This window comes from Bos grunniens, chromosome 3, assembly GCF_055505025.1.
Source record: "Bos grunniens cultivar Pamir isolate PY7600 chromosome 3, Bosgru_T2T1.0, whole genome shotgun sequence".
Lineage (NCBI taxonomy): Eukaryota > Metazoa > Chordata > Mammalia > Artiodactyla > Bovidae > Bos > Bos grunniens.
In genome coordinates this window covers 120,894,237-120,905,970 of record NC_141167.1, presented here as the reverse complement: position 1 = coordinate 120,905,970, position 11,734 = coordinate 120,894,237, and positions in this window count along the sequence as shown.

Below are 11,734 nucleotides of genomic sequence, written 5' to 3'. Positions count from 1 at the left end.
GTTGTCATTTCCTTCTCCACCTATGTAGCACAGCTGCTGAAGATTTTGCCTGTGATAACAAAATGTGTACTTCCTTTATGCTACCTCAGCTACTGATGTTGCTTCTTGATACTGACTTTCATCTTAGGTTCCAGTTTTCATGTCTGGAGAAAGCAGATTTAATGACAGTAGGATTGAGTTGCTAGGAAGATTTTCCACTCATCATTCCTCATTTCTTCCTGGATGACTTTCCTTATGACCCTCCCTCTTCTTAAAAGATAGCAGACACTTCCTATATTGGACATGGAAGCTATGGGCATTTTTGTCTGTGGTCCAAGGGTGCAATTGACCAGGAAACACATTAGCCTTATTTTCCACGTGGCATATGGTATGATTGTGGTTTCATTGCTAAATCATGTCCGACTCTTGTGACACCCCCGTGGACTGTAGCCTTCTAGGCTCCTCTGTCCCTGGGATTCTCTAGGCAAGAATTCTCTGGTTGCTGCCAGGGTCCAGCCCCGGCTGATCCAGGGTATTCGAAGGGGAGATGGCTTCGGCGACTATTTAAATATTCATCAAAGATATAAAGAGTAATAGAATGAGGATAGCTCAGTAGGAAAATTCAGTGGAGAAAAGAGGCTGAGTAGCTTGGTTTACGTGGGAGACCAATAAAACTTCAAGACAAGAAGCTTGCACCATTTACGTAGGCTGCAGGCATCCTTCCGTTCTCCCAAAGGAAAGGAGACACTGAGGCCTCCCCTGTCGGATCTTAGAAGCCCAGGCATAATTAGTAAGCATGGTGGGTTCCGCGCTCCAGATGGAGACTCAGCCAGAGTGAGAGAGAGTGACATGGGGAGATCAGTCTTTCAAGGAACTGATCACAATTCTTTTTTTCCAGAGTCTGTTTTTATACACTGAGATGTTATATAAAAGTCACGCGGGGACAGCAGTCCTGACTTTTATTAAAGTCAGGTGCTTCACACAAATGTATACAGAGGTCTTAGGGGTATTACATCATCTTCTGGCCAGGGGGGCCTGCTGACAATTTATGACCCTCTTCTTGTGACAGTGATCAGTCAACCAGACCACTTTTTTCTCCAAGGGTGATTATTCTTAAAACAGACGTCATTCAAATAAAGTTACATTCCTATAGGGTGAGGGTGTAGTGGGTTTTAGTTAAGGAAAGAATTTACTTGGCTTAAGGTCTAACGTGATTTATATCAAAGGTTAATACTTATTTCTTCTATATATTCATTAATGTGTGTAAGGGCAGGGGATGTGGAGACTTAGCAACAAACATTGGCTCAACAAATGAAAAACCCTTCACCAATACAATTTCTAATCAGCCCACTATACTTATACTAATAATTTTCTAACTTTTCTAAAGAACATGTTTTTAGAAGGTTTAAAGCATCTCATGCCTCTCACAGTTGGGAGGCTGTGAGCAATCACATGTGGCCGGACAAGCCTGTCAGGCAGGCTAGAGAACCTTCAGAGGAGTTTGTAAGTTGAAACACTCCTGTCATGCCCAGGAATTATTATTAACTGGAGCTCTAAGTTAACTCCCTCTCCGAAAGAGGTGGTGGGGGACAGCCCCCCGTAAAGTCAGAGGTGTAGGTGAGAGCACAAAGTAGTAAAGTAGGCAGGCTCTGGTTATGGGGGTAGATGCTCGAGGATTTCCAGGGGGACTCCTGAGGTTCGATCCCGCCTTTGCGTACGTCGAGCCTCCTTTCTCATGACCTTTGCCACGGGCGGAGAGCCTCACTCTGGGCCCCAACAGGTTGCCATTTCCTTCTCCAGGGAATCTTCCTGATCCAGGGATCAAACCCAGGTCTCCTGCATTGTTTCCCATTCCCAAGTGCTAGGGAAAAGGCCACTATTCATTAAAAATCCCCATTAATGGAGAGATGATTTATAATAAGTTTTCTCTGGGGGAAAAAAACAAACAAACAAACCATGATTTATAGCATGTGCCAATTTCCATGGTGTAAATACTTCTACCACATCCAATTTCAAGCTGCTGCAAGGTCACTGAATTCAGAGATAAGAGATGTGCAGAGTCAGCTCTAAGTGGTTGGTACAAACTGGCTCAAACACCAACATCCCTCTTTCTAACTTTAAATGTCTTCCTGGAAACTGGTCATCTTTTTTTTTTGGTTATCTTTTTCTCCTAATTTACTTCCAGAATTTATCATCAGATTTGATTTAAGAAGTGCTTAGGTAGAAGCTCCTCAATAAGCATGTGTGGAATGAATGAAAGAATAAATGGAATCATCATTGCTTGCTTCACTGACCTCATTCTACAGTGAAGGCAAAGTAGTTGGTTTGAAAGATACCCTGAATTAGAAAGGGCACTGCACCTCCAGTCAGAAAATTTAGGTTCAAGACGTGGCTCTGTCTTGTAATATCTACCTTCCTTAAGACAAGTCCCTTAATGGCTCTGGGCTTCATTTGGATCATCTACAAATGAGGCTAAGAAGAATCTGCTACAGAGTTGTTGCAAGGATCAAATGCAACTGTACACAGTAAAAATTATATGGTGCTATTTTATTGGTATCACTGTACAGAAGTATTTGAAATTTATAAAAGCTATGAATCAGTTTGTAAGGATATGCATCAGAAAGTAAAGTTTAATAAATGGATCTATAAATACAGGATCTATAGATACGGGTTTGAAAACAGATTCTACTAATTTTCTCTGTGACCTGAGAAATCACATCAATAAAATGGAGATAATAATACCTACTCCAAAGGGTTTTCTCAAGAATTAAAATTAAACAATATATCAGTCAAAATAGGCTGTTATGCTGTGGCTTCAAACAATAAAGGTTCATTGTTATTTCCCAATCATAATACATACTCACTGTGTTCACTGACGATGACCGTGCGATAGCAGGGATCTGCCCTACAATGTCCAGGTGGATTGAGCAGCCACAATCTGGAATGCTATCAGCTGCCTAGGTAGAAGGAAAGAGAGTCTTACACCAGTATGAAAATGATACACATCATTTCCACTTTGAGCCCCTTGGCCAGAACTAGTCAGATAACCCCACTAACCCCAAATTGGTCAGAAACTGTAGTTCTCCCTGAGATACTGCAGACAGACTGCGACCGTGAGTGGACAGCATAATGTATACTACAGAAGCGTACATGATACGCCTTGGCCCACTTAAATGTTCCTCCCTATCTTTTAGATATGAAGGAATAAGATGACTTCAATCAAAAAGCTTACATTTATTGGCCTCGCATACATTGTGTGAGAGAGTTCTCCTTTGCAGTTTTATGAATTTGGAGGGAAGGGGAAAAAAACCTACTAGTTTAAAAATGGGCCCCAGAATTTCTTTAGAAAAAATAGTGTATTTTATTTAACATAATGATTAAAAAGCCAATTTGGTTATGGGAAAATAGCCCCACAGCAGGGTGGCTGAACCTCAAACTAAATTACTGTTCATATTAAAGAGAAAAAAAATTAAAGTTTCTTGAAGCAGCCTGGGAAACTTTCTAGAAAAGAGGTTCAAATATTTAATTTAATATAATCTGCTGTGGTACATTGGAGAAGGCAATGGCAACCCACTCCAGTACTCTTGCCTGGAAAATCCCATGAACAGAGAAGCCTGGAAGGCTGCAGTCCATGGCGTGGCTGAGGGTCAGACACGACTCAGCGACTTCACTTTTACTTTTCACTTGCATGCATTGGAGAAGGAAATGGCAACCCACTCCAGTGTTCTTGCCTGGAGAATCCCAGGGATGGGGGAGCCTGGTGGGCTGCCATCTATGGGGTCGCACAGAGTCAGACACGACTGAAGTGACTTAGCAGCAGCAGCTGTGGTACATAGCAATGTAACTTCACCCCCAAATCTTCAACAAAAACCTGCTACACTTTGGGTTAAGTAGAGTTTGTAATGGAGTGGAAGATTAAGAGAAAGTGTTTTTTGGGTAAATTTAGGACAAAAGGAAGAAAAAGTTTCAAGCTACATCAAAAACTTAGCACAAAACTGTTATGAGTAATACAATCCCCTGAGAATACTCAGTTATTCTGTGAGGAAATGCTGAGTTTCCCAGCCCAGCAAGTGAATTATTTTAATTTAAATATTAAAGGGAAAAGTAGTCCCACTAAGTTGACAGAGATGCTAAGATTAAAAAAAATAGTATAGACCTCCATTATGGGTGACTTTCTTTGAGGATGCCATTGGTTAACATTTAAAAAATCATAATTGAAGTTGATTTCTTCAAGAGATATCAACATCTTATTAAGACAGATCCAGCACATGAAGCATTGAAATGAGTCCCTGCAGTTCTGTTATGTTGCAGGAAGTCAGGAATGTTTCTCCTGGGCTGTGGCTGGGCGCCAGCTCTGCATGTGTCCTTTGTCCCCAGGCATCCCTCTGCCTTCCTAGCAGTTATTCCACAACTCACAGCCCCTCCTGGGCATTGGAGCCAGCCCCACGGAAGGGGGTTAATTTACCTCCACATGTCATGTATTTGCCTCCTGTCAAATAAAATTACATTTCCTGAAATACAAGTGGAATTTTGAGTCGTAAATAAGCTTAGGTACGATGAACATGAGAAGACCAGATTTTTTTAGTATGAAAGGAAAATAAAAATGGAGCTGGTGTTGCTAAGAGAGCTCTCTAAAATGAGGCCATTAAGGAAGTGTGACTTATGCATGTCTCAGCTTGGATGGAATCTGACATTTTGACTTGATGATGTCATCCACAGCACCTGCCAGAAACTCAAGAAACTGAACTCTTAAATTTTTTGTGACATTTCAGCTTTTAAAAATATTTACCCATGCTTACCCAATGAAGTCCTAAGAGGATTTACTGAGAGTTAGAGCAGGCTTGTTAGTGGGAGCTGCTCCCCACAGATGCATGGCCAGAGGAGCACTGGCAGGGGAAGAGGCTGCCTTGGCCTCCCCATCAGACCTTGAGAACATGGCCAAAGACTTTAGCCTCCTTCAGCACGTTTGTTTTTACTTTCAATAAAAAATAATTCTGACTTTTTATTTATTGTAAATAATCCTCAGAAAAAAATTCCTTAAATTATTGTCAGTGGCTAAAGAAAAACTTTCTTCTACTCACCACACTTCTGACATCAAAAGTGTGTGTATGGGTTTCCCACATCAACTGCTGGCACCAAATGAGAATCCTACAATTCAATTCTGTCCTTCAATTCTGACACCAATTACTCAGAGCTTGCTCAGACCCCAGAGGTTAGGGGCTCAGTCCCATAAGCCTGCCCACCTCTTTAGATGCCAAATGCAATAGTGGACCCCCAGGTAACCGACACTTCTGTCCAACTTGGCTACAAATGGGAGGTTTCCGTGACTCCCTCAAGTGTGATACCTTGCTAGAGCAGCTCACAGAACTCAGGAGAACACTTACTTCTGTTTACCAGTTCATTGTTAGTGGTATAATAGAGGACAGAGATGAACACCCAGGTGAGGAGGTATGTAGGTCAAGAACGAGGTCTGGAGCACAGGAGCTTCTGTCCTTGTGGAATGTGGGAACCTCAAACCAACTTCATTGTTTAGGGTTTTATGGAGACTTCATTCTATAGGCATGATTGATTAAATCATTGGTCATTGGTGATTAGTTAGTTCAGTCTCCAGCCTCTTTCCCATCCCAGAGATCAAGGTAGACGAGTCAGGGATTAAATCAAATACTATAACAAAAGATGCTCCTTTCACCTAGTAAGTTACAAAGGTTTTGGAAGCTCTATGCCAGCAACCAGGTATGTATATGCTAAAAGTCACTTCGGTTATGTCCAACTCTGTACATACCAAAAGTCATTTCAGTTATGTCCAACTCTGTGGGACACCATGGACTGTAGCCCACCAGGCTCCTCTGTCCTTGGGATTCTCCAGGCAAGAATATTGGAGTGGGTTGCCATTTCCTCCTGCAGGGGATCTTCCTGACCCAGGGATCGAACCTGTGTCTCTTATGTCTCCTCTATTGGCAGGTGGGTTCTTTACCACTAGTGCCACTTGGGAATGGAATCAGGGCCAGAGACCAAATACATGTTTCTTGTTATATCACAATGGCCAAGAAATCACAAAGGAAATAAAGCAGAGAGGAAAATAACTGCAGGCTTCCTCCTCAACTCTTGAGGAGGCAAGAGACATAAAAATACCAAGGAGGGCATTCTCCCTGCTCACCCTTGACCTCTGGATGGAGAGAGGCGGTGCCCCTGCCTCCAGCCTGGGGCCTGAAGGAGAGCACCGCACCTAACTGGGTGCTGACCTGGTACTTGGGAATGACTTTCATAAAACCGTCGTCTGTTAGTCCTCTCACTAACCGCCACACCTTGGGCAAACTCCTTGACCCCATGCCCTGAGTTTCCTCAGTCATAAGATGGGGCTGATAAAAAGAGCTCATAATCCCTAAACCAAGAAACCTGGGGCTAGATAACTCATGGAATCCAGTTTGTTCAGAGCTGAGAAAGGAAATAAGGCATATCTTATATAAGAGAGTGGTGCAGCAGTGTCTGGAGCAGGGCCCTGAAGACCCCTGGAAGCAAGCACACTGTGAAAGACACCAGAGGACTGAGGGGTTTCCCCGGAGCCCGCACAGTCCTGCGCCTCCGCAACACATGGCCTTAGTCCTCTGCTGCTGGGCACGTGGTGCGTAACTAATATTTGCCATATTGATTACACTGGGATGGCTCTATAACTAAGGAACTGTCACTTGGGGAGCTCGGTTTCACAGGTACGCAGAGTGATCACAGCTTAGGCTACACTGTGGGACAGGGCATCCTCTCATTCCTGCCACTGAGAAGCGGCAGGGAGTGAGCTTACAGCCACCCTGCACTCCAGCATCAGGCTCTCCGTTTGCAACAGAGTTACTATGTGTCTTTAACACTCAAAGTCTCTTGAGAGCAGTCTGTTTGTAGAGGGCTCTGGTTTCTCACTTTCAAGTTATTTGTTTTTGAATAGGGCAATAGGAACAGAATCAGCTCTATAGTTTGAAGAGTGACCCAGAATTTTTAGGGGTGTGAGGGCACAAAGAAGGAAAGAATAAGTTCTTCTGATAGAGGCATGGAAATGTACAGTGGCATGATCTTAAACTGTCCTCCCAGTTAAATACACTATAGAAGTAAACTCAGTTAAAAACATTTAAAATATTTCACATGACTTAATCCTATATTTACTAATTCATTTAACAGTCAGCACTTGAGCGCCTACTGTGGACCAGGCACTGTTCTGTGCCCTGGGGATGCAAGGTGGAACAAAACAGACGAGGTCCTTGCTGTGTTCTGAATGGTTATGTCCTCCCCAAATTCACATGTTGGAATCCTAACACCAATGTGATGATGTTAGAAGGTGAGGAGGGCTTACTTGGAGAGGTGATTGGATCATGAGAGTGGAGCCTTCATGACTAGGATTAGTGCTCTTATAAAAGAGATTGCACAGAGCTCCCTTGCCCCTTCCACCATGTGAGGACACAGAAGTCTTTGATCTAGAAGAGGTCTCTTTTCTGATCATGCTGGTACCCTGATCTTGGACTTTCAGCCTCCAGAACTATCAGCAATAAATTTCTATTGTTTTTAAGCCACCCAGTCTGGTATTTTATATCAACAACCAAATGGACCAAGATAGTTCTCCTCTCTGAGAGTTTCCATTCTAGCAGAGAGAATGAAGTCATCTAATTATTCATTGTTGTAAGTAAGTGGTAGGAAGGCAATAAAGCAGACCGATGGTGCTAGAACTGACTGGAAATGACTGTGCTAGGTGGGGTGGTGAGGGAGAGTTCTGTGAAGTTATCTTTAACATTAGAGAAGAGTACGAAGAAGCTGGCTTACAAACTGCTCACTTAGAAGTAAGTTCTTGGAGGAAGGAAGAGCAAGTATAAAGCCTTCAAGCTGAAAAAGGCTTGAGATGTTTGGAGACCAACAAGGAGACATGTAGCTGGAGCAGGGTGAATGAGGGGAGGAGCTGTGGTTTGAGAGGAAGGCAAGGAATAGCTCAGGTAGGACCTGCAGGCTGGGCAAAGCAATGTGGATATTAAATGCAATGAGTGGCCGTGGAGGGTGTGAGGAAAGAAATAACCTGCTGTAATTTATAACAGACTGGTTCCAAATTGGGAAAGCAGTACGTCAAGGCTGTATATTGTCACCCTGCTTATTTAACTTATATGCAGAGTATATCATGAGAAACGCTGGGCTGGAGGAAGCACAAGCTGGAATCAAGATTGCTGGGAGAAATATCAGTAACCTCAGATATACAGATGACACCACCTTTATGGCAGAAAGTGAAGAAGAACTAAAGAGCCTCTTGATGAAAGTGAAAGTGGAGAGTGAAAAAGTTGACTTAAAGCTCAGTATTCAGAAAACAAAGATCATAGCATCTGTTACCATTACTTCATGGCAAATAGATGGGGAAACAGTGGAAACAGTGTCAGACTTTATTTTTGTGGGCTCCAAAATCACTGCAGATGGTGATTGAAGCCATGAAATTAAAAGACGCTTACTCCTTGGAAGGAAAGTTATGACTAACTTAGACAGCATATTAAAAAGCAGAGATGTTACTTTGTCAACAAAGGTCCATCTAGTCAAGGCTATGGTTTTTCCAGTAGTCATGTATGGATGTGAGAGTTGGACTGTGAAGAAAGCTGAGCGCCGAAGAATTGATGCTTTTTAGCTGTGGTGTTGGAGAAGACTCTTGAGAGTCCCTTGGACTGCAAGGAGATCCAACCAGTCCATCCTAAAGGAAATCAGTCCTGAGTGTTCATTGGAAGGACTGATGTTGAAGCTGAAACTCCAGTACATTGGCCACCTGATGCAAAGAGCTAACTCATTGGAAAAGACCCTGATGCTGGGAAAGATTGAGGGCAGGAGGAGAAGAGGATGACAGAAGATGAGATGGTTGGATGGCATCACTGACTCAATGGAATGAGTTTGAGTGAACTCCAGGAGTTGGTGATGGACAGGGAGGCCTGGTATGTTGTGGTTTGTGGGGTCGCAGAGAGTCAGACACGACTGAGTGACTGAACTGAACTGAACTGAATTTATAACTACTTAAGGAGCGTCAGAATTTTTTTTATAGTGTGCTCTGGTCTATGATTTTTCTTACATCCTTAATGGAATTTATAAGGAAAAACTTTTAAAAAATTTATTAAGGAGAAAATGGGATAAATGGAGGAAGTAGCATCAACATGTATACACTACCATGTATACCTGGTGAGAAGTTGCTATATAACACAGGGAGCCCAGCCTGGCACTCTGTGATGACCTAGATGGGTAGGATGAGGGGAGGGGAGGGAGGCTCAAGAGGAAGGTGATATATGTATAATTATGTCTGAGTTGCATTGTTGTATGGCAGAAACCAATACATTGTAAGGCAATTTTCCTCCACTTAAACTAAAATTTTAAAAAATTTATTTTCTATATTTTTGGCTGTGCTGGGTCTTCTTTGCTCCACTTGGGCTTTCTCTCTAGTTGCAGTGGCTTCTCTAGGGTGCACTGGTTTCAGTAGCTGGGGCATGTGGGCTTAGTTACTCTGAGGCATGTAGAATCTTCCTGGACCAGAAATCAAACCTGTGTCTCCTGCAATGGCAGGCAGAGTCTTATCCACAGTACCAACAGGGAAATCCAGGAAAAACTTTTTAAGGACTTTTAATACTCATTCCAGTTACTGAATCTATTATGCTAGTAGTCACCCAGGTTACTAACACTGCCTTCAGTCACAATTTAACTTCTAAAATCAAATCATCCCCCACATTATGAAACCTGTGATTGTTGGAAATAAGGCACTTGATCTAGAAAACGTGGATTTTGTTCTGTGCAAAAATATCCTGACATTATATGAATAAGTATTTATCAAATATTGGTTTAAGTAACTGTGTATGGAGCAAAATTTAAATAAGATAAGCCCTATATGCAAGCCACATAGTATTATATATGTCACAACTTAACTTGCATTTCCCATACTGCTTTTAGGGAAAATCTACTAACAAACAGCCAGGTCACTTCTATCACCCCACACCACCCCACACCCCCCTGCATCACTCCTGCACTTTTTTTTTTTGGCCGAATGGCATGCAGAATCTTAGTTCTTCTACCCAGGATTGAACCTGCATTCCCTGGAATGGAAGTGTAGAGTCTTAATCACTGGACCCCCAGGGAAGTCGCAACTCCGACACTGTTTTGATAAGTGAAGATTTTGATTCCGAGCCTAAGCCTGTCAGTGACTCATTGCAGAAGCAACAAGAGGAACATAAGAATGGGTGTTCTGAATTCAGTGTAGCGCCTGCTACTTTAAGACCTCTGACCAAAGCCTACTCACTCACCACAAGAGAGCAAGCCAGTGATTTTCCTTTGTTCCTAATGAAACTTTTACCTCCATAGGTAGCTTATGTTTGCCTAGGAGACAAACCAGGTCATGTTAACAGTAAACTCTAATTCTATGGCCCTCATCTCCACTCATGACAGTGGGACCTTTATTTCTCTCCAAGCTTCTCCCATCACCAAGATGTCTCTTGCAGGCTCACAAACAAATGAACGCAAACTCCACTGCCTGCTGAGGCCACCGTTGCCTGCCCTGCTTCATGAGGGCCCTTCCTCTGTTGTCAGCACCATTAGCTGAGCCACTTGAAAACGGCCACCGTTGTGTCAGCTGCTCCACTGCTGCCAAATGTTGTTGCCACCATATGTACTTCCAGTTTATGTGGCTGAGTTTCTCTTTTAGTCACTTTTCCCCTTTTCACTGTGTTCCGTTTCTAGACTAAGGCATGAGACCAGAGGAGAGTACAGAGCTGGACTGGAGGATAAGTATAACTTGTAGATGTTTTTCTAAATCCATAACTGAACACTAAGGTTATATAACTTCACCAACCCTAAACACCCGTCTTTCCCGGAACCTCTTGGAATTCATGCTCTGTCTTAATTCCCCCTCTTTGTGTGATGCGATGACACGCCAAGATAATAAAAAAAGTTATAAAAAAAGATTCTCGTTTCTATCTTGCTGGCCTTCTCCTTTTCTCCCTCATTTAGCTGCTTCAAGCGAAACCAGCTGCCCTGGTGTGAGCTGCCAATGGAGGGGCCCACATGGCAAGGACAGGGGGAGGCCTTTAGCCAGCTGCTGCTGCCGCCGCTAAGTCGCTTCAGTCGTGTCCGACTCTGTGTGACCCCACAGATAGCAAGCCCACCAGGCTCCCCCATTCCTGGGATTCTCCAGGCAAGAACACTGGAGTGGGTTGCCATTTCCTTCTCCAATGCATGAAAATGAAAAGTGAAAGTGAAGTCGCTCAGTTGTGTCTGACTTGCAGCGACCCCATGGAGTGCAGCCCACCAGGCTCCTCTGTCCATGGGGTTTTCCAGGCAAGAGTACTGGAGTAGGTGCCATTGCCTTCTCCACTTCAGCCAGGAGCCAGCAAGAAACTGAGGCCTGCCATCTAACAACAAAGGACTGAATCCTACCAACAACTGTGTGAGTGACCTTAGAAGGGGATCCGTTCCCAGCAGATCCCTGAGATGACTGCAGCCTGTGGAATAATCCATTTCCCCTACACAGCTGAACATGCCTGTCTCCCACCACGGGGTCTTCATGCTCCCTTCAACAACAGCTATCTTCCCAACACATCCTGTCTCTGTGCCCATGTACGTTCTAGGTCCTCTGCATAAAACCCTCCCCTTCCTTCTCTCTCTCCTGCCTTCTCATTGTCTGCAAGCTTCCATTTATCCTTCAAGTTTCAACTCCGATATAAAGCCTTCACTTGATGTAGGCCCGAGTTCCTTCTTCTAGTTTCCTTTGCCCCTT